Source organism: Ochotona princeps, chromosome 2 (assembly GCF_030435755.1).
Source record: "Ochotona princeps isolate mOchPri1 chromosome 2, mOchPri1.hap1, whole genome shotgun sequence".
In the NCBI taxonomy this organism is placed as follows: domain Eukaryota; kingdom Metazoa; phylum Chordata; class Mammalia; order Lagomorpha; family Ochotonidae; genus Ochotona; species Ochotona princeps.
The window spans coordinates 39,523,463-39,546,725 of record NC_080833.1 but is presented as its reverse complement, the minus strand read 5'-3'; the positions used below and the strand labels follow the sequence as shown (position 1 = coordinate 39,546,725).

Sequence of the window (23,263 nt, the reverse complement as noted above, 5' to 3'; positions counted from 1 at the left end):
GTGACTTTGAAGGGAAGACACTTTGCTTCAATACAGATTGTCCTAATTCTCTACATTTCTAACAACATAGGACTGGATTCCCTTAATGTTTTTAGATGTATTGGGGGTAAACGGAAGGAATAAAATGCAGAGGACCCTAAGAGTCATTTATACAATATGACTTATCTCATCATCTTAGGACAAAATGGAGGGAAAAAAAGTTAAATCTCAAAAAAAATTAATCTCTCAAGCTTTGTTTCTTGCTCTCTCATAACGGAGTTCTTTTTTATTGTTGTTTTACATGGTGATAATGATATCAGCATTCTCTTTTTTGACTTTAGGAAAATATATCTTCCCCAGGGGATTGTCCTTCCTTTCAGCAAGGACAATTGATAATCCTGACCTATTACTCAAATCTATGTTGCCGGATAGTATAACTCACAAAAAGAGGCTTTAGCCCAGGTACTAGATTAAATTTTGGCATTTTAAATTTGGGCTCTAAATGGTCTCTCTGTTACATGTCACTATAAAGGAAACACAACAACCTGCCCTATTCTTCAGCTGCTGTTCCTTACTTAGGAAACTAACTTTGGTTATCATATACATACACATCTCTGAAAAATATTTTGAAAGAGTTTAGTGAATTTGTATGAAGAATGTATTTTCTTTAAAGCAATATAATCTGCCACAGTTTCTAAATTCAGAAAACTGGTTATGCTTTTCCTCCTCTTGCACAATATGTATGCATTGTTTAGCTTGCTTACTGCATCCGGGAACCCACCAACTCTTTAGAAATGGAGCTGATTATTTTGTATACAACAGAATTATGTATCCTCATTATACTCTTGGCTAAGCAGAATTAGCAGAAGATTTGAAACTATACTTAAAAAAAATTTTAAGTCGCATTAAATTCCTGATTTAGTTGTATTTTTTTCTTTATTCTCTTTAAATCTTGTATAACTTATCCAAGTCAGGAAGAGAAATGTGAAATGCCCAAAGAAGGTAAATATGTTCCTTCTGTTGCACTACTTGAGAACAGTTATTCACATTTTCCTAAGTTTTTTCTTTCTGAATTGCTCAATGTATATGTGTCCTTTTGTTGTTTAAAATGTGTTTGCAAGATCCTATGTCAGACTTATGTGTCAAATTGTCTGTCAGTAAAATAAGCAAAAATAAATGCCTTCTAGTAAAGAGAATTGGAATAGTTAAATTGGGAATGTATTTTCAAAGTTGTTGGAACTAATATCTTTGTCTCTGTGAGTTCTATCTACAAACCCAGTGTTATCCTGCCGTTGTTCTATTTGGAAACCACAGACAAGTTTACCTAGTTTCCTGAAGCCTGGTACTTTATCAGTTAAGTGGATCATTGCCTCACTGACTGTAATCACATTATATAGTTAAGGAAATGTGTCTCAAGAAAATGTAAGGCTCTGCTGGAAAGATTTTATATCTAGATCTAGGCATAGATATAGATAGATAGACATTTCCCAGCTCACAGGATATTTATTTTGAAGAACAAGAATAGTGTTAGTATTAAATTTGACTTGTAAGGTCTTCTTTGATCATGACTCTTCCTATAAACTTTTCCATCTCTGCAATTTCCATTGAAATAAGAGTTGTGTGAATGTAATCTAGTCAAGAATCACATTTAGGGTTCCTAACAGACAAAAACAAGGTTAGTCATCGCAGGCGGACTCTGTTAAAAAATGCAACATCAAATATTGTATATGAGTGGGTCTAGGTTTTGGATTATTTGCCTTGAGTTTCTTAGGAAGTAATCTAAGTTTGGAACATAGTGCTGTGTCCCAAAACTGATACATTAACCTCCAACAAGTAGTTGCTAAATGGTGTATTTATAGGAATTCATGAAAACTAAACATCCTGATACCTTAAATACCTATGGGAAAGTAATTTTTTCCTTGAAATTGATATTAAAATTCCTATGTGGAAATTTATTATTGATACAGTAGAACTCTTGTGTGATGTGAAAGTAAATCTGCCTGTTTTAAATACTCACCAATAAGGGAAAATTACATTGTATGTCTGGACTACAAAAACTCTTCTTCCTTTTACTTTATTTTTTTCTCTTTAGATTTTTCTTTCTCATTTCTGATCAAAAAAGTAGTAAATGCTTTTTTGTATATATGACTGATATAATTATTACAACCAGAGAAAAAGCGCGCACACATCATTTTACAAGTAAGAATAAAGCATTACTTTGGCACATTTGTTTCTAGATTTATTTTCTACTTTGTTTGCAGCATTGTTAATCTGATCTTTATGAATAAGGTGAATATTAATAGAATCAATATTCTATCAATAATGTGATAAACTATACAATAGCTCTTTAGCATGAGTCTATTACCTTACTCTTGGTCATAAAGAGTATTTTCTATTATATAATGTTATAAATAATGTCGAGAACTTCTATGTGCAGGAGTGTTAACCAAATTTCTTATTGCTTCCTTGGGATTAATACTTATGAGAAGAACAGATGAGCAAAGGTTTTTAATACATGTTTGTAAATTGCCACAAGGAAGTTCATACTATTTTGCTATCGCATCAGGAGTGAATGATATTTCCCTGCTTCAGTTTCTGATTTTGAATTATTTTGTAAGCTTGGATGTTCATAGATCCATAATTAATTGTTTATTTTTCTTCAGTTACTTTGAAGCTTTGCACAAATAAGTGGGAAATGATACAATGTCTCAGACTTCTCATTATGAAGAAGTTAATTGTATCTTAGCAATAACATGAGACAACTAAACATCCATTTATTATTTGACTTGTTTTCTCCATGTATCAATTCTGTTTTGACTGGATAGTCCAGTAGATTGTTCTCTGAGGCAGGTAACAGGAGATAAAATGTAGAAGTGTTTTTGTTTGTTTGTTTGTTTGCTTGCCTTTTGATCTCCTCCATTCCCCCCCTCCAGCACAAAGTATTTTTTTAACAACAAAATATTTTTAGGATTATTGTAAGTCATAATGTAGATTAAATATATACATGCATGTGAACACAAATACACAGATAAATCTTTTAATGTTTGAATGAAATGATTTTGCAGACCTTCCATGGATTGTGGACTGGATATTCCCCACATACTTGTTCTTTTTGTGAAGCCAAAGCAAATACTACTCCATAAGGATGTACAAATCAAACAATTCCATGTATGATAAGTGATGTGCATGACATTGGGTAGATAATAGCAACTCAGTACATGTTTTTTTTAATACCACTATAGTAGTAGCATTAGTAACAGTAAGGATAAAATCTACCACGATTGCAGATTATGATTAAAACACTACTCGTGTTCTCTTTTCTTCTACTCTTTTTCCTGCTTTTACTGTACCTCCTTCTTCTCTGTTCAAAAATCTCTTGCTATTATTATCTTCATCAAGGGGCAATATTTAGCAGTTAGGAATATTTATTCCTTGTTAAGCATAGCTCTTTCTCAGGCTAACTCTACTAATTGAAAAAAGAGTAACCAATAACTGAGGTAGAGATTGAGTCAGTAAAGAGTCTCCCAACAAAGAAATGTCTAGGACCAGATGGCTTCACTGCTGAATTGTACCAGAATTTTAAGAAAGGCTTAATTCTAAATCTTCTCAAACTATTCAAAACAACTGAAAAGAAGGGAATTCTTCCAAACTTTTTGTATGAGGTCACCACTACATTATTTCCAAAACCAGAAAAGGATACAGTAAAGAAAGAGAACTATATATTTTTATAAGACTATAAAAAATGGTGTAAATTAAGAACTATAAAGCAGTATCCCTGATAAATGTAGATGCAAAACTCCTCAATGAAACACCAGCTAATGAAATCTAACCATACCTCAGAAAGGTCATTCACTCACACCAAATGGGATTTATCCCTGTTTTCAGGAATAGTTCAACATATGCACATTAGTAAGCCTGATATATTACACTAACAAATTGAAGAATTAAAAAACAGCATGATTTAATCAGTTGATATAAAGTATTTGATAAAATATAATATCCTTTCATGATAAAAAATTTTAAAGAATCTTAAACAAATTGGGTATAGAAGGACTATTCCTCAGCACAATCAAGACAATATATATATATGACAAACCCACAACCAGTCTCATGTTAAATGGGGAAAATTTGGGAACATTTCCCCTCAGATCCAGAACCAGACTAGGATGCTGATTTGTGCCACTGCTGTTTGTTACAGGTCTGAACGTTTTAACCAGAGTCATTAGGTAAGAAAAAAAAATGCAAAGAACATCCATTGGAAAGAGAGAGTCAAATTATCCCTGTTTGCAGATAATATGATTCTCTTTATAAGGGAACCAAAAGCTTTCTCCAAGGAGCATCTCTGGGTTCTAACTGTTCATGGCAGACATATTAAGGAGTGACAGGAAGGGCATGTGCTTTGGTGTTGGGATTTTAGCTGTGTTATCTGCTGGTTTTGTTGCTGGACAAGTTACATAACCTTTATCAGCTCAGTTTTTTTCATCTTTAAACTGGATTTTGTACTTACTGCCTTGAGGAATTGCTGTGGTTCAGATACGTGTTGAATGTTTTCATCAGTTTAATGTGATAGCAACTTCAGGCCCAAGGTTGTGGAGTTAAGGTAGTGGACCCTTCAAAAGGTCTAGTGGAAAGTGGTTAGGTCATTGGGGATGCTGCCCTCAGAAGGTATTGAACTATTTGTTTTTTTCCGGGACGCTATTGGTTCATGTGAAAGCAGGCTGTAATAAACAGAGCAAGCCTGTCTCTTAAGTCCTATTGGTTTTCTGCTTCACCATGTTATTTCTACCTTACGTGCTTCTGCCATTGTGATGCCCTCTGCCCTAAAGCTCTCACCAGAGATCAAACTGTTGGGCTTTCAGTCTCAAATTACTTGTTAAATAAACCCTTTATTTTATAAAGTACCTAGCTTTTTTTTTTTTTCCTTGTAGGTGCTAGGAACTAATTTGAGGTTGCTTTGAAAAGTTCATGGGAAAGTGGAGTTAAGAAATAAGTTACTTTTGTGTGAACATTTCTAAAATCATGCATATTTTTCTCAATATACATTTTCCATACAAATTTCAAAGGCCCCTTGTACAAATATTATATTTAAGATTCATAATAAATGTCTATAAAACACCAATGGAGTTTTTATAACATAGTTTAATTTTTTTTGAGTTAATTTTAAATTTATTTGTATTGGAAAGGCAGATATACAGAGTGAAGCCAAGACAGGGAGAGAAAGAGCTTCCATCCACTGGTTCACTCCCCAAATGGCTGCAATAGCCAGAGATGAGCCAATCTCAAGCCAGGAGCTGAGAGCTCCATGTTGTTTTCCCACATGGTTGGTGGCAGGATGAGAGTCTTCATCCACAGCCTTCCCAGGCACATTGCCTGGGAATAGCTAGGACTTCCACTGGCCCTCTAACATGATACAACAGCATTGAAAACCCTTTATCCACTGGATGGTGGGATCTCAGTACCTGCCCTCCCTTCCATGATATTGAGTCTTGAAGTTCATGAATCTGGAATGTCTTTCCATATCTTCATATTGGCTAAAGCTTTTTTTAAATTATATTTTTGTCAATCTTTACATTGTTAATCAGGGTAAAAAGGTACAAGGGCTATAGGGAAGTGGGTAAGACTACTATTTGCCTATTGCTTCCTTCATATATCTGAGGTAAAGGGAATATTGAGGGAGAAGCCCCACCCAGTCTCCCACCCATCCCAGGTCCCCAGTGTGGGGCATGCTCTGAGATCCTTGCTCAAATGGTTTTGATAGTTCACCAGTTACGAATCGCTGCCAGTCTCGCCACTCTAGGCATGATGAGGTTGTTGAAGAATCCACTGATTGACATAGTCCAGCACAGAGTCTCCATATAGCTGAGGTGATGGATTGACCTGTTCTGTCTTCCGTCTTTTCTTGGTTAGGGTTCTGAGTCTGCCATTTCGATTGGGGATATCCCCAAAAGAAACTTTGTCTGAGGTATTCCCAGACCAGATTCTTGTATGTACTAGCAAGTATAGGGCCTGGCACAGTCCATCGTCCCAATCAGCTGGTGGTTGCAATTGCTGGGTTGGTTTTGTTTTTCAGCCCCAACTTCCACTGGGACCAATGGGTGTTGCAGTCCAGCCTGGTTCCGCCCAGCTCACACTCGCCCCTCGCATAAACCAGTGGGAGCTGCAGTCCAATCAGAGCGACCCACAATAACCCCCACCAGGTCCACCCCTACCCTGTTTTGCCAGTATGTGTAGCAGACTAGTCCAATCTGCCCCATATCCATTGGGCTCTTGTACATGTCGAAGGGTATTGAAGCTTAGTTCCATCTAACCAGCTCCACTATCCAGCCCTCACGGATGTTGAGTGCCTCTCTGTCTAGCCACCCCAGCCCCTGTCCTAGTTTTTTGTGCCCTCCCATGGGAGTGGTAACCCAAGAGGGAGTAGCCCACTATTTCCCTCCCAGGTCTCTCTCACTCCCAGATTGTGCACTCTCCGGGTGGTTCTGTGGTTAGACTTGACAGAACTAGCCCCCAGTGCCAGCTTCTACCAGCTGATGCTGTGGCCAAGCCCCAACAACCCTCACCCTCTCTAATTGTAGATTGCACCAGTAGGAATAGTCCACTCATCCTGGCTCTTCCCTGATCTGGTCCTCATGAGACGCATAGGTGCTGTAGCCCTGCCTAGTCTGGTCTGTACCCATCCCAGCTCATGCTCTCCAGTGGGAGTAGCTGTCCAGCAAGGGAACCACCCCTTATTCCCCTGCCGGCTCTGTCCCTCCCTTCCTGATTCTCACGTGTGCTGGTTGGGTGCTGTGGTCACATCTGGCACAGGCAACCTCACCTTGGCATTCTGTGTTGTGTACTGCTTTTGTCGCAACCGAGCCTGGCTCGACCCACACTCTGCTCCGGCATTCGGATTTGCCAGTGGATGACGCGAACTGCACAGTTTAATATTTAAAAAATATTTTTATTTTTTGATGTTATTTGAAAAGCAAACTTACATAGAGAAGGAGAGAAGGTGAAAGATCTTCCATCTGCTGATTTAATCCCTAATGGCCACAGTGGCCAAAACTGAGCTGGTCCAAAGCAGGGAGCCAGGAGCCAGGAGCCAGGAGCCAGTGGATGGATTTTCCCAGGTCTCCCACGTGGGCTCAGGGTCCCAAGGACTTAGACCATCCACTTCTGTTCTGCAACAGAGAGCAGGATAAGAAGTGGAGTTGCTGGGACGCTAACTGGTGCCTATATGGAATGCTGATGCTACAGGACAGAGGATTAGCCTACTGTGCCACCGTGCTGACCCCAGTATGTATTTTTAATCTTAATTTATGTAACCTCATCATTTAGTATGATTGGGGACTATCTACTTTAGGGTAGTCTAGATAATATCTAGCATGAGTTAGCCGTAATTCTGATTCGTGGTACTAGTAATTTTTGGTTAGGTAATATTTTGAACATAGCATACTACTAAATATGTAAAGGATATATAGAAAGCTTAAAGAATCTACTTATCAAGTGTAATATTTCAATTTTTATCATCAATATTACAAACATGAATGTGGTTTAGTTTTTTTCAAGGTGTCTTAATGCAAAGATAAAATTAAGTTTCTAGAAATTGATAATAAGCCTAAAAGTATAGGAATTATATATAAATATAAATGTATTTGCATTTTATAATGTTTATGTTTGCTTATGATTTCTATTATATACCACATACCATTATCATAATTTAAAATGAGAGTTGAAATATAGACTTAGTTGACATTGAATTTTTCAGTATTAAATACACATTTTACTATTTTGCTCTCATGGGTGATTTTCAAATTGCTAAGCTCAGTAGACATGTCTCCCCAGATCTTAATTCATCTTTCATTCAATACTATTTTACATAAGTGTTGGAAATACTTTGGCTTTCCTTATAGTCTTCCCTTCTGATTCTCCTTGTTTCTGACTGCTTATTTCTGCCAATTTTCATAATATAGTCCATTAAAACATTTACTCCTTTGGGTTAAGGTTCATCTTTGGAGTTGGTCTGCCAGGTTGGCATTCCACTTTTGACTATTTACTATGTGATCTTGGGCAAGTTGTTTTCGTTCTTTCATATTTTCATGTCTCCTTCTTTAGATGATATAGATGCTTTTCAGCTTATAATGGGATCATATAAACTCAATACAAATTGAAAATACTATAAATTAAAAATTCACTGAATGCAGTTAATTCACTGATATTCACAAAGCTCAGCAACACAATATGCTATACAGCATTGTTATTTACCCTTGTGATAACATAACTGTCTAGGAGGTATAGCTCATTGCCGCTACCCTGCATGAACAGGGTACATATTACTAGCCTGGCCTCTACTATAAATTAAAAAAAAAATTATGTTATGTTACTAAGTTGGGGACCATTTCTATATAAAAAGCTAAACACTATTGCATGATGCATAGAAATCGCTCTATAAATGTTATTCAAATATCATTATATTAAATTTTTGTAGATACTCCTAATTCTCAGAAATAAAAATTTAAAATTACCAACAAATTCCCTCTGTTTTGGAGAGATTTGTCCTCTATTATGGGAAGAAAGACAGTAAAATAAGAGCAAATAAAGAAATAAGATATTTTTAGAAGCTGGCAATTCCTGTTAGTTTGTTTATCTAATTAAGAGATTTTAATTGGTGTTTCCACTTTTAGTAATTATGAGCAAGTTGCTATAAAAATTTTGTATATGTTTGTGAATGCTGGTTTGTATTTCACTTTTATAAAAAAATGAGAGGTAGATTTCTTGTTCATATTCTAAGTATATGCATATGCTCAACTTTACAAGTGATTGCCAAGCTGTATTCTAAAGTGGCTGTAACACTCTGCAATTGAATCAGTCCCATGCCAGACTCCTAGTTATTACATGTCCTTGCCAAACTTTGTTTATTATTATTAGTATTTTGTTATTGCCATTTTGATAGTTGAGTGAATTTCTGTGGTATTCATTTGCATTTTCGTCATCACTAGTAATTTTGACCATCGTTTCTTATTTGCTGTGTGTAAGCATGCTTGTTTTTTTAGTGAAATATCTGCTTGAAATTTTTGCTGTTGTTTAATATTGAGTAGTATGTTTTCTTATCATCAAGTTTAAAAAAATCCTTTATGTATTCTAGATGTAACTCATTTCACATGTGTTTCAAATGTAGGTGGCTTTCCTTTCAATGTCTTGAGAAAGTCTTTCACAGTAAGTTTACCATTTGGATGAAGTCTTATTTATCAGTGATTTTCTGTGTGAATAATGATTTTATGTTTATTCTAAGATGCATTTCTTCAGCTCAGTGTCAAAAAATTTTCCCCAGCCCTTTTCCCCCCTAACATTTGAATAGTTTTGTATCTATGTTTGATTTGTGATCCATTTTGAAGTAATATTTATGTAGGGCATGAGCTATGGATTTTGATGTTATTTGTATTTTGTCTATGGCTGATGATAATTTCAATACCTATTGTTGAAAAGACCATCCATTTAGAGGACAATGTTTATTATATTTTGTTAATGTTTCAGTTCACCTTATGTGTGTGAATCTATTTCTCAACTTTTTAGTACGCTCCATTGATCAGTATGTTTACCCATTGTTCCTCTAATTTCATACTATTTTGATTACTAATGCTTCACTGAAAATCTCAAAATGGTTAAGTTTTTCAATTTTAAACTTATTTTACCTTTTTCATATTCATTTAGAAATAATCATATTGATTTCTTTTTAAAATAATTTTTATTGCTTTTTGATACAGTTTAGTTGGCAGTAGGCTCTCTCTTACCCCCCCCTCCAAACTCCCTCCCCTCCTCTCTGTTCTCATCTAGAATCATAAAATGTGTGTTCATTGTAAATTTTCCTAAGTCCATCATGCTTATACTGGAGTATTTCCCAGCCATACAGGAGAATACCTTTTTGTTGTAGGTTAATTCTTGTATCCTGAAACCCTAATATAGGTACAGTGAGGATTAGGCCTTCGTTGTTTATGGGCCGTACCAATAACAGTTATATGTGAACACTGACAATCACAGGTGGTTATAAACAATCCACCTCTTCTGGATGGTTAATTAATGAATTACATCATACGTTCTTGTTACATTAGGTAACATTGATTAACATAGAGTAAGATTCGCATATGATATCTCCAGATTTGACATCATATTATATTCTATTAGAGCAAACATATGATATCTAACCTTTTGGGATTGGCCCATTTTTCTTAGCATTATGGTCTCTAGTTTGGCCCATTTGGCCACAAAGTAATGCATTTCATTTTTTTAATTCACCGAGTAGTATTCCTTAGTGTAGATGAACCACATTTTCTTTATCCAGTCCTCTGTTGATGGGCATTTAGGTTGCTTCCAAGTTCTTGCAATTGTTGATTGTGCTGCAATAAACATTGGGGTGCATGTTGCTTTGTTGTATAACAAGTTTTTTGGATATATTCCTAGAAATGGTATTGCTGGGCCGTATGGTAGGTGAATTTTTAATTGTCTAAGTGTTCTCCGTACTGACTTCCATAGTGGCTGCTCTATTCTGCATTCCCACCAGCAGTGGAGCAGGGTTCCCTTTTTCCACATCTTTGCCAGTAAGCTAAGAAGTTTCTGCACAGCAAAGGAAACAATCAACAAATAAACAAGAAACCAACAGAATGGGAGAAGATTTTTGCACACTACACAGAAGATAAAGGGCTAATTTCCAGAATATACAAAGAGCTCCAGAACAATAATAACATCAACACAAACAAACCAGTCAAGAAATGGGCACAGGAAATGGGCAGACACTTTACAAGGAAGCAAATTCAAATGGCTAACAAGCACATGAAGAAAATGCTCAAGCTCTCTGACAATAAGGGAAATTCAAATAAAAATAACATTGAGGTTCCTATCTAACACCTGAAAGAATTGCTCATATACAGAAATCATGTTGATTTCTATGGAGTCCTTTTTTCTTGATGGAATTTTGATTCAAATTGTGTTAAATATTTAGTTAAGGAAAATTAAAATTTTGATATGCTAGTACTTTTTTTAATCCGCAAGTACTATAGATTTGTGCTCTCATTTACATATTGTTTTATAGCTTTCACTGAGCATTTTAAAGATGTAGATATCATAAAGGCTTGATTTGATTTAGGCCTATTTATTTGTGTTTTGATAACTGTTTAAAGGGCATTATTTACACACACAAAAGGAATGCTGTAATTATCAATTGTTCACTGCTGGTGCATGATAATGCAATACTTGCTAAACATTACTTTCTGCTGTCAAAATTTGAAATTTTGAAATTTTCTGCACTGTGATTTATTCTAGGAACAGAGGTAATTTATGTTTGTATGCCTTTTTGTTGTTTAGTTATAATCAAGATCCTAATTATGGCTATTGCAGTTGGTGTTCAGACTGCCACAGCAGGAGGAGACTGGGCTCAAGTTCAAGTACAGCAAGACTGGTTGGGATTTGTAGCCAACAACCTGAGAGCGGAGGCCAGTGGATGAGAAACAACTGACAGGGGTTACCAAGTGTGGTAGGACTCTTTCTAGACGAATTTGGTAGAAGTTTAGCTGAAGGAAACCTCAGAGGATCATACATATATAAAAGGAAGATGTGACATAGAAAGATTGTTCGTTCTTTCTGTGCTTACTTTTTTTCTATTTCTTTATTTTTTATTAGTGATTATTATGATGACGATTATTTTATGATACAGTTCCATAGGTCCTGGGATTTCCCTTATGCCCTCCCCAATTCCCCCCTCCCAGTTCCTCTATATCATTACTAAAGTATAGTTCTTCACACACAGTCATATGTCCATCATTGCGGGCATGGACAATGGCAGAGACTCTAGCATCCTATTGTCAGGATATAGTAAACAATTTCATTGTAAGTCCATCTTTGTCTGGTAATAGAGATACTTATTTTTGAAACATTTGGTTTACTTGCTTACATTTTAGATTGCCATTATTACATGCACTTTTGTAAGGGGTACAGATCAACTGTTCAGCATACACATGTATCTCCAAAAAACAACATTGAGCAACCAACCAACTTTTGTTTCTTAATATTTTGCTTTTGTTTGGAATCTGCCCATCTTTCTCTCTTGTAGTCCCTTTTGATAGAGTATTTTGCATAGTTATGATCCACAATCATTCTGCTGTGTTATGAAACACCAGAACTTGTGACATTCAGCCTACTATGCTTTAGTACTTATTCTCTGGTCTCCTTCTAATTTGGTCCTCTGTACACCCCGTTTATATTCATTGTAACTAAATTTGTATTAGAATATAAATCTATTACTATTGTTTTTAACTTCCATGTATGTGAGAGAGCATGAAGATTTATCTTTCCACTTCTGATTCATATTCCATGTAACAGAACAGTTTCTATTTGTATCCATTTTGCTACACATGTCAGGATACCATTCTTTTTTGTGACAGAATAGTGTATAATTGTGTAATTCCCCTTTATCCATTAATTTGTGTGGACACCAATGTTGATTAAATCTGAATAAGCTGTGATGAACATAGAATGCAGATATATGTTTCACATACTGATTTCATTTCCTTAGGACATATACCCAGAGTGGGGATAATTGAGGTATGTTATAATTTTTTCTAATTTGTTGAGGCTCCTCTATACAGTTCTCCATAATGGCTATACTGATTACACTCCTGCTAGCAGTGTAAAAGTTCCTTTTTGGAAACGAAAACATTTCTAAAGGCAAATGGAAATGGCAAAACAACATATGAAAATTTGTGAGATACAGTGAAAGTAGTGTTAAGAGGGAGGTTTATAGTAATTAGTGTCTATCTGATGAAATGTGAAAGGCAACAAATAAATAACCTAAGAATGAATCCCAAGGATCTGGAAAAAAACAGTAATCCAAGCCACAATTGAGGAAAGAAGTAATTAATATTAAAGAAGAAATAAACGTTGAGACCCCAAACGATATGTGATCAGTGAAATGAAGGTCTTATTTTTTTAACCAAAACAAAAACAAAAATAAAATTGAGCCACTATTGGCCCACTAATCAAAATAAGAGGGAGAAAATGCAAATTAGTAAAATCAGAAAAGTAGAGGAAGGTATTACAACAGGCATCCCCTGACACACAACAACAACAACAGCAACAACAAAAAATAACCAACAATTAACACAGAGTTCCATATGCCAACGAATTTGAGAATCTAGAAAAAATGCATAGTTTCTGGACACATGTAATCTACCAAAATTGAGTCATGAACACATACAAAACCAAAGTTAACCAGTCACCAGAGTGGTAATGAGTCAATAGCAAAAATGCTTCCAACAAAGAAATGTTAGACTATATTCACTGTTGAACACTACCAAAAATATTTTAATGATTTATTTATTCTTATTGGAAAGTCAGATTTACAGAGAGAAAGAAGACAGAGAAAGAACTTACATCTGCTGCTTTACTCCCCAAGTGGCTGCAGCAATTGGAGCTGAGCCTAGCCAAAGCCAGGAGTCACGAGCTTCCACCTGGTCTCCCACATGGGTACATGGTCCCAAGGCTTTGGGCCATCTGCCACTGCTTTTCCAGGTCACAAACAAAGAGTTGGATGAGAAATGGAACAGCCAGGACATGAACCAGCACTTAATGGAATCCTGATGCATGCAAGATGAGGATATAGCTGCAGAACCATTGTACTGGGCCCAATACTATCAAACTTTTTAACAATAAACATTTTCTAATTCTCATCAAGCTATTCAAAATAATTGACAGAGAGGAAATCCTCCCCAAATCCTTATATGAGTGTAGTTTCAACTTAATTCTAAAGCCAAATAATGATTCAACAAAGGATGAGAACTTTAGTGCAATATCTCTGATGATGAACATAGAAGCAGAAATTCTCAACAGATTACTAATTGAATCAACAGCACATCAGAATGATTATTCAACTGGATGAACTGTGATTGATACTACAGATACAAGATTTGTTTAACATATGTAAATCAATAAATGTAATACAATACTCTAACAAACTGAATAAAACTCAGACGATTATTTTCATAGGTACAGAGAAAACAATTGGTAAAAATACAAGACCTTTTCATGATAAAAACCTTAAGCAAATTGGGTATAAAATGTATATCTGTTAATGTAATCAAGGCAAATCTGATAAATCCATATCCAGCATCATTTTGAATAGAAAACTTTGGAAATATTACCACCAAAATCTAGAATAAAAAAGTTTGTCCACTTCCACACTTGGTATTTGTTATAATTGTGGGAGTTATAGTTACAGCCATTAGGCAAAGAAAATTAATGAAAGAGGGACAAATTGCAAAGTAGGAAGTTAAATTTTTCCTGTCTGCAGAACACTGAATTCTGTATATAGAAGAAGCAAAAGACTCCACAAAGAAACTATTGAAATTCTTAAGAGAACAAGGTAAATTTGTATTATGTAAGATTAACACACAAAAATCAATATTCTTTGTATACAAAGATCATATCATCTTTGAGAAAGGACTTTATGATCAGTACCATTCACAGTAACTACAAAAATTTAAATACCTGGAGATGAATTTAATCAAATGATATGAAAGATTTCTATAATGAAAATTACAGAACATTAAAGAAAGGAATAAGACACAAAAATGGAAAAATTAACCATGTTCATGGAATGGAGATGTTAATATCATCAAAATGTCCACACTATTCCAAACCAATTCACAAATTCAAACTCAATCAAAATGCCAGCAACATTTTCAGTAGATCTAGAAAAAAATGCTAAAACTTATATGGAAACAGTAGTGATCAGATGGCTAAAGCTGTATTTGGAAACAGAAACAAAGCTGGAGGTATCAGAATGTGTGAGTTCAGGACAAACTGCATGGAAGTAATAATCTGAAGTAATTAAGCAGCCTGGTATTGGCACAATAGGCATATGCACAATTTAACACAATAAAAAGCCCAGAAATCAATCTGTGCATCTACAACCAAATAGTCTAACAAATAAGCCAAGATCAGGCCTTGGAAAATGGACAGTCTCTTCGCAAGTGGTGCTGGGGAATTGGATGTCCATATGCAAAAGCATGAAAGAAGACTATTACCGTATAATATATGGAAAAATCAGTTAAAATGGACCAAATATCTAAATGTGTCACCTGATACCATCAAAATACTACAAGAATGCATGATCAGGAAAACTCTGGAAGACATCGGCATTGGTAGAGACTTCTTTTGAAAAATATCCCAGAAGCACGCATAGTAAAAGCATAAATTGACAAAAATGATCACATCAAGATGATAAGCTTTCATATGGCAAAGCAAGCACAGGGTGGAAAAGCAACAATTACTGATGCTGAGGATGTGTGGGAAATATACCCTGGCCCACTAAGTCTGCTGTTACTGGGAATGTAAATAACAGTCACTATGGAAGCAGTGTAAGGATTTCTCAGAGATCTGAAAAATATATTTGCCTATGACCTAGTCATCCTACTCTTAGGAAATTGAATTGAGTATGTCAAATAGATAACTATACTCCCATATTTATAGCAGCTCAATTCACACTAGCGAAGATAAGGAATTAACTCAGACCAGCAACTAATGGGTAGACATAGAAAGTGTGGTGTATCTACACTATGAACTATTACTCAGCCATAAAAAAGAATGGAATCCTGTCTTTTGCAGCAAAATGGATTCCACTTAAAATTATTAGGAATAGTGAAATATACCAGGCCAAAAAAGAAAAACATCACTTGTTATTCCTGATATTTTGTATCTAATATATTGAGAGCACACAAAAATGTAACATATGAGTTCAGGAGATCTACTGTATAGCAAGATGACTATGGAAAGTAAGTGTTTTGTGAAATTGACATTTTAAAATTTATTACTATATTTGTCTATACTCTTGAGGAACAGTGTTATTTTTCTACTTGATATTTGTGCAATCATTTGGCAATGGAGGATTAAGCCTGTGATTATGACGCGAACTGTAGAAATGTATGCTGCATTGTATCTTCAGTTCCTGATATGGTAGTCTCCATGATACAGTTCATCTATGAGAATATATGTACATATTTGTCTATTTTGTATCTTGAGTAAAAGTCTTGTTTCAGAGACTACATATGGTGTTTGTCCTTTTGGGCCCGGCTTATTTTCACTGAGCATTATAGTCTCTAATTGGGATCACTTCATTGTAAATGGTAGAGTTTTATTGTTTTAAGTAGCTGAGTAGTATTCCATGGAGTGTATGTACTATGGTTTCTTTATTCCTTCTTTTGATGTGCATCTGACTTGTTTCCATGTCCTCACTATTGTGGATTGTGCTACTATAAATATAAGGATTCAGGTCACTTTCTCATATGCAGATTTCACTTCATTTAGACAAATTCCCATGAGTGGGATTTCTGGGTCATAGAATAGATTCATTTTCAGTTGTCTGACAGTCTCCTTATTGGCTTACATAGTGGCTGCATTACTCTACACTGCCACCAACAGTGGAGTAGGGTAACTTTTTCTCCACAGGTGTTGTTAGTAGATTTCTGAATAGAAGCCATTTCCACTAAAGTTAGGTTCCTAATAGCTAGGGAGCCTGAGCATTTTTTTCCTAGGCCTATTAGCCATTTGAATTTTTCTTTTGAACAATGCCTGCTCATGTCCTTCACCCATTTCTTTCCAGTGTTTTGGGGTTTTTTGTTTGTTTGTTTTTACTGTTTTGAGTTTCTGAAACTCTTTGCAAATGCTGGATATTATTCACCTAACTGTTGTATAATGTGTAAAACTTTTCTCCCATTTTGTTGATTGCTTCTTCACTTTGTTGATCATTTCCTTTGATGTACAGAAACAGATTTGGCTTTGTCTGCTTTTGCTTCTGGTTACTTTTCTAAGAAGTCTTGGTCTATGCCTATGCCATGTAGAGTACTTCCTATGTATTCCTCTAGTAGTTTGGTGGTTTCTGGGTGCAGATTTAGGTCCTTGATCCATTTAGAGCTGATTTTTTATAAGGTGCTAAATAAGAGTCATGCTTCTTACTTCTGCAGACTGGTATCCAGCTGTGCAACATAATTTGTTGAAGATATCAAACTTTTCACTGGCTTATTTTTAGTTCTCTTGTCAAAGATTTGTCAGTTGTACATTAGTGGGCTCACATAGATCTTCCTCTCTGTTTCTGTACCAGTATCAAATTATTTTGATGATCACTCCCTGATAGTATGTCTTGAAAATGAAATTCCGATTCCTCTAGCTTTATTTTCTTTCTTCAGGATAGCTTGGATAATCATGGTCTCTTATGTCTTCAGATGAAATTTTATATCTTCTTTTCCAGCTCTGAGAAGAGCTTTGTTGGGATTTTGATTGGGGTCATATTGAATCTGTGTAATACTTTTGATAACATTGACATTTTGATAATGTTAATTCTACCATTCCCGGAAAATGTTAAATTTCCCCATCTTTTAGCATCTTCTTTTCATTACTTCTTGTAATATTTTATAGTTTTTCTCATTGTGATATTCCATATCTTTGGGCAGGGTTTATCCAAGGTATTTAAGATTCTTCCATTTTACCTATCTATCTATCTAAAGATTTATTTATTTTTATTGGAAAATCAGATTTGCAGAGAGAAAGATTTTCCATCTAGTTGTAAACTCCCCAAGTGGCCACAAAGGCAGTAGCTGAACTGATCCAAGCCAGCAGCTTCTTCTAGGTCTTTCATGTGGGTGCAGGGTCCCAAGGCTTTGGGCCATTCACTATGCTTTCCCATGCCACAAGCACCTATGTGCATATAGGTTCCCAATGCATGCCAGGCTAGATTTCAGTCACCAGGCTTTCAGGCTGGGCCCTTCCATGATATTGTAAAAGAGACTGTATTTACAAGTTCTTTCTCAGCCAAGAAGTTATTTGTTCATGCCAAGGCGATGGATTTATGCTCATTAATTTTGTATCCTGTCACCTTGTCACACTCTTATGTTCCAGTAATTTATTTATTCAATCTTTTGGTTCTCCTATTTATAGAATGGGAATGTTTCTTATTATAGAGTGGGAAAATTTCTTGTCTTTCCCTATTTAGTATGATGCTGGTATTTGTGGTTTTTGTTTGTTTGTTTATATGTTGCTTTAATTGTGTTGTAAGATGTTCTTCCTATGCATATCTTGTTTAGGATTTTTAGTGTGAAGTGGTATCGGACTTTTTCAAATGCCTTCTTTTCATCTGTTTAGATGATCATATGGGTTTCATTCTTCATTTTTTGACGTGTTGTACCACCTTTATTGATTTGCATATGTTAAACCATTCCTGCATGCCATATACAAATCCCACCTGTCCAGGTGATTGATCTGTCCAATGTATTGCTGTATTCTGTTGGTAGTATTTTGTTGAGGATTTTTGCATCTATATTCATCAGGGATGTCAGTCTGTAGTTCTCTTTCTCTCTTGTATCTCTGTCTGGCTTTGGTGTTAAGCTGTTGTTGGCTTCTCAGAGTTTGAAAAATTGCCTTGTTTTCTATTGTTTGTGGCGGATTGGGCTAAGTTCTTAAAATATTTGGTCTAATTCAGTGGTGAAGCCCCCATTCTTTCTGCCTCTGAACCCATGTTTTAAAAATGCCTTACTAACATGATATTGAATATTTTGTTCAGATTAAATACCTAGGTTTCAGAATGATTAAGTGATTCATTCTGGGTCATACATTTAGTTTATAGCAGTGTGAGCTGAGCTCTTTGACTTCTGCGTTAGTTTTCTTGTCTTTTTATTGAATTCTGCTGTGATATTTGTTTTAAATATAGATCTCAATTTCTTTTCTCAGTTTTTTGTTTCATAATTAATACATTTTTGAGTCTTAATAATTCTTGTTTGATAATGTCTCATACATAGGTTTTCATTAAAAAATTTCAAATGTTAGAAATCCATGGGTCAAACTCAAATTTATACCATGATTACTTTATTTGGTGCATTTTGTTTCTCTAGAGAATTAGAAGAGTGTAGAATCAATTATGTTTATAGTTGTTATCCCATTATGTGTCTGCACAAGGAGATGATTATATTTTTTCTACCTTGCTTTTGATTAGTGGTATATAAAAGACTTGGATCTTATTCTATTTTTTGTACCTCAAATAAGGGATGTAATTTTGAAATATTTTCTTGAATATTTGGAAATGTATTAACTCTGTCACTCAAGTGAAAGTACTGTAATTGTCCAGTATAAATAATAATCTATGGACAGAAGCACTTTTTCTTCCTTCTTATTTTTATTCCTTTTTTCTATTTTTTAAAAATTTATTTATTAGAGTTACACAGATAAAGGGATAGAGGAACCAATGCCCACATGGGATACTGGTGTCGCTTTACCAGCTACACTACAATGCTGACTGGCTAAGTTGGAATTCAGTGTGTAGGGCCCAGGGCATGGTAAAGTCCTCTCCTTGCATGCGCTGGGATCCCATATGGGTGATGGTTCTTATTCCAGCAGCCCCACTTCCATCCAGCTCCCTGCTTGTGGCCTGGGGAGGCATAGAGGGTGGTCCAAAATCTTGGGACCCTGCACCCGCATGGGAGACCCAGAGGAAGCTCCTGGCTCATGGCTTCAGATCAGCTCTGCTCTGGCCATTGCGGCCACTTGGGGAGTGATCAGCATATGGAGGATCTTCCTTTCTACCCCTCCTCCTCTTCTCTGTATGTCTGACTTTCCAATTTTAAAAAATGCAATGTATAAAATATAGTAACTAGGCCCAGCATAGTAGCCTAGTGACTAGCTGGAATCCCATATGGGTGCTGGTTTGAGTTCCAGCTAATCTACTTCCCATCAAGCTCCCTGCTTTTGAATAAAAGTAAATAAATCTTAAAAAAATACGTGTATAGGTTTATACATGTATATATATAAAATCTGATGAGCTGGCAATGCATATAATGCTTTGTTTCGAAACTATCTGAACAAATATGTATGTTTCTTTAGAGTGTTTGCATTACTATTACTTAAGATTGATATTAATTGACTTCACTTTTTAAAAATTAATTTGTTAGTTGATTGAATGTGCATAATTACCCAATTTCACTGCAAGGTTATAGTGCAAGGTTAGAGTAATGAAGCTGTGCTACTATTCTATAATGGATTTTTCCGAGTTTTTGATAAATGCTTACTTACTTACATTGGGATGCTGCAACATATAAGAATAAGTAAAATCTAAGGATTCTGGATTAATTTCAAGCCTAAGCACTTACTGGTTGTTTCCTTTCAACTTCTTACTTAACCTCTGAATCTGTTTTCCTATTAAGTAACATCAATTTAAAGTATTGCTATTTAAATTAGGTGAAACAATTATAATTATTAAAATGAGTAATGAGCATGTAATAAATAGCTTGGCTTATTGTTTACTTCTACAGATATTTGTTAACCTGATTCAAAAGTTCTTTATAAAACATCTGTTATATGTGTGCTAATGAGAACCTGACAAAAAGAGATGTTGTTTGCATGCACTTTGGTAGGAAAAACAAAGCGAAAAGCAACCATACAAAAGGTTAAATTTAGCTTGATAATAATTTTTTATCAAGTCAGTAAACTATCATTGAAGTCATTATTTTGAATTCCTAAATTAGCAGTGCTCACTGTTCAAATATTGCTGAAATGGTCATGCTCAGATTATCCATTGACTGCCTCGGGACATTGTTATAATGTTTATCAAATGTGTAACAATATTGATGAAGATGAGCGTTTGGCTAGAGAAAGTAGTTTTATGTATTCAGCGAATGTTTTGGAGATATCCTCTGAACCAAGTTATTTGCATAAGATGTGCACTCATTGCACATGTACTTTCACAGTGATGTAGAATCAAAAACAATAACTATAGTAAAAAAAAAAAAAGGTCTACAAAATAGTCACATTTAGAACTTGAGATACAGCTGAATTGTTGTGAAAAATTTGTCACTTTTCCTTGGACTGGGTCTTGGGGAATAGAGAAAAGAAAATTTCAGAGAATACACTACTTGATCTATTCCTTAAAAGTAATCTTGAGCAAGTGGAGCTCATTTTAGTCAAATAAGCATTACCTTTTAACAGTCCAGAACTTCAATTCAACAGTGAAATAAGTGATTTAAAAAAAAAAAAGTCATGTCATAGTGTGAATTTATGTAAAACAGAACATTTCCGCTAATATTGTAAAATTGGTCTCATACTCAGATAATTACATTTTACCATCCATTGTGTTTTAACATTAAGATTAAATGATATGTTATAGAGTTGTTTATAAGTACTACTCTAGTATAAACTTCATAATTAGGAGACCATGCTGGATTTTTTTACTCTTTGTGTGTGATTTTAAGCCGCTCAACAATTAAAAAAGACCCAAATTTAGAGTGGAAATTTATTGTAACATAAACTTATAAATATTGCTGTTGCAATATAAATAAAACACAGATGTAGAAAGTGGAAAAGATCTTTATGCAAATGAAACTGTGGGTACTAGAAACAGAATTATCTTAGGCTAGATGAATCTTTAAGCTATGGGTTTTTGGCTGATCTACTGCCAAAGGAATGAGAGATTGATATTTAAATTTTATGCAGAGTTTCATGCGTAGTTTAAGCCTCCCTTTGGCAGAACAAAAACAATAAAATCAGGACGAAAAGACACTGAAACTTTTATAGGCTTTGATATGCTGAATATATGGAAAAAGCTTTGGAGCCTAACCAGAACTATCCAGGGCCTTTATTATACTCTAATAAATCGGGAATGGCTCAGATTGCTTGGAGCCTGCCCTGGTTTTTGTGTTCAGCTTTGGCTGTCTGTTGACTTTCTTTTGATGCTTTCCTGGAATGGCAAAGGAAATGCTGAGGACTACTCAGTGTTGAGCTCCAGTTTCATCACATTTCCTCTTTTCAGGAAGCTTTCCAGACACCTCCATGTCATACTGAACATCAACCTTTCCTCTGAGCAGAGTCCTTTTAGTTTTTTGTACAATTCACCATTCTCCTACATACCTGAACTAGACATTTAAGATGAAATCATGAATTCTTGATCATTCATTCCCTCTGTCTGGAAGCGCTTTTTTTTTTTCCTCCATTTTTTACTTCACACTACCCAACTTCACAGATCTTTCGAGGCATGGGTAGTATCTCTCTGTTCTGAAGAGCTTCTCCATCCAGACTGTGCAGTCACAGCTATCTTTGCTCATGCTAACACAGTGTAGTTTATGTACCCAAAAATTACATGTATTTTTAACCAGGGAAAAACAATCTTGATTCTTTAAGTTAATAGATAGTTACATTTCAATCTGTTGTTCCAGAAATTTTTTAATGGGTGAAATGAAAGTGTACCTAATGGTAAACTCAATTTTCTTACCATCACCTATTCCAGGGAATTGATGGAAAAAGATCTTCCATTGTAAAGAGGCCTTGTGTTCATTCTCTTTTTTTTTCTGCAAAGGCAGTCACCATTGTAAAAATATTTATGATGACAAAATGAAGGATCTTTTGTAGATGTTTATGGATAAGCAATGGTAGAAACAGAATAATCCCCTCTATTTCAAAACTTAGATACAGCTTTTCTTAAGACTCTACAACTAAGCAGAAATGCAGAAATTCTGCTTCCAGAAAAAATGCAGCAGACATTTTTTCCTTATTTATCACATTAGTTGTGATTAGAACCATGGATACTGTGTATAAAACAAATAACAGGTGGAGTAACCAGAGAGATTAACTAGGGGCCTAGGAGTCTGAGGAGTACTACGGCAGTGCTGTGATTTCAGTTAGAGCCAAGGGGAGCCTGAGCTGCCCCCTTAATCGGCAGGAAGGTGAGCTGTCCTCCTTCTGGGTGTTGGCAAAGATGCCTGCTGAAGAACCTGGATTTCTGCCCTCACCTGGAGGTATTGGGTGACACCGATTTTTCTTCAGAGTGACAAAAGAGGACTGATACAACCCCATACTATCCCCCCATGGTGGATTCCTCCACCTTGTTGCATTACCACAGTTCAAATTCAGTTGAGATTCTTTCATTGCAAGCATATACCAAGCAAAGAGTCCAGCATCTTATTGTCCAGATACATTCAACGGTTTCTTGGGGAGACCATCTCTGGTCTGAAGGTAGGGTAGAGCCGGCAGAGTATCATCCTGGCCAATTAAAAGCCTCAACATAACATCAATAACAATTTACAACATTATGGAATTCATTGACATGGTATTGAGTAACCAATATGTTAAAAAAATGCAAGTTCTTAACCACATCCTGTGACTACTTCATTGACATTTTGATTTTAGTTTATATACAACTGGGTTCTATACATCTTAAAATGGCTATAGCGTACTATTCAGCTCTCTCGTGTCTATTTTCATTTTAGTTAAAGCATAATTC

General features: G+C 35.4%; 1 protein-coding gene across 2 annotated transcripts in view; it reads left to right on the top strand.

Annotated features, from left to right (window-relative positions):
* The window catches only part of BEND5 (BEN domain containing 5), a 1,156,480-nt gene that overhangs the window by 185,238 nt on the left and 947,979 nt on the right, over positions 1-23,263 (top strand). The gene's annotated exons all lie outside the window — the stretch shown is intronic.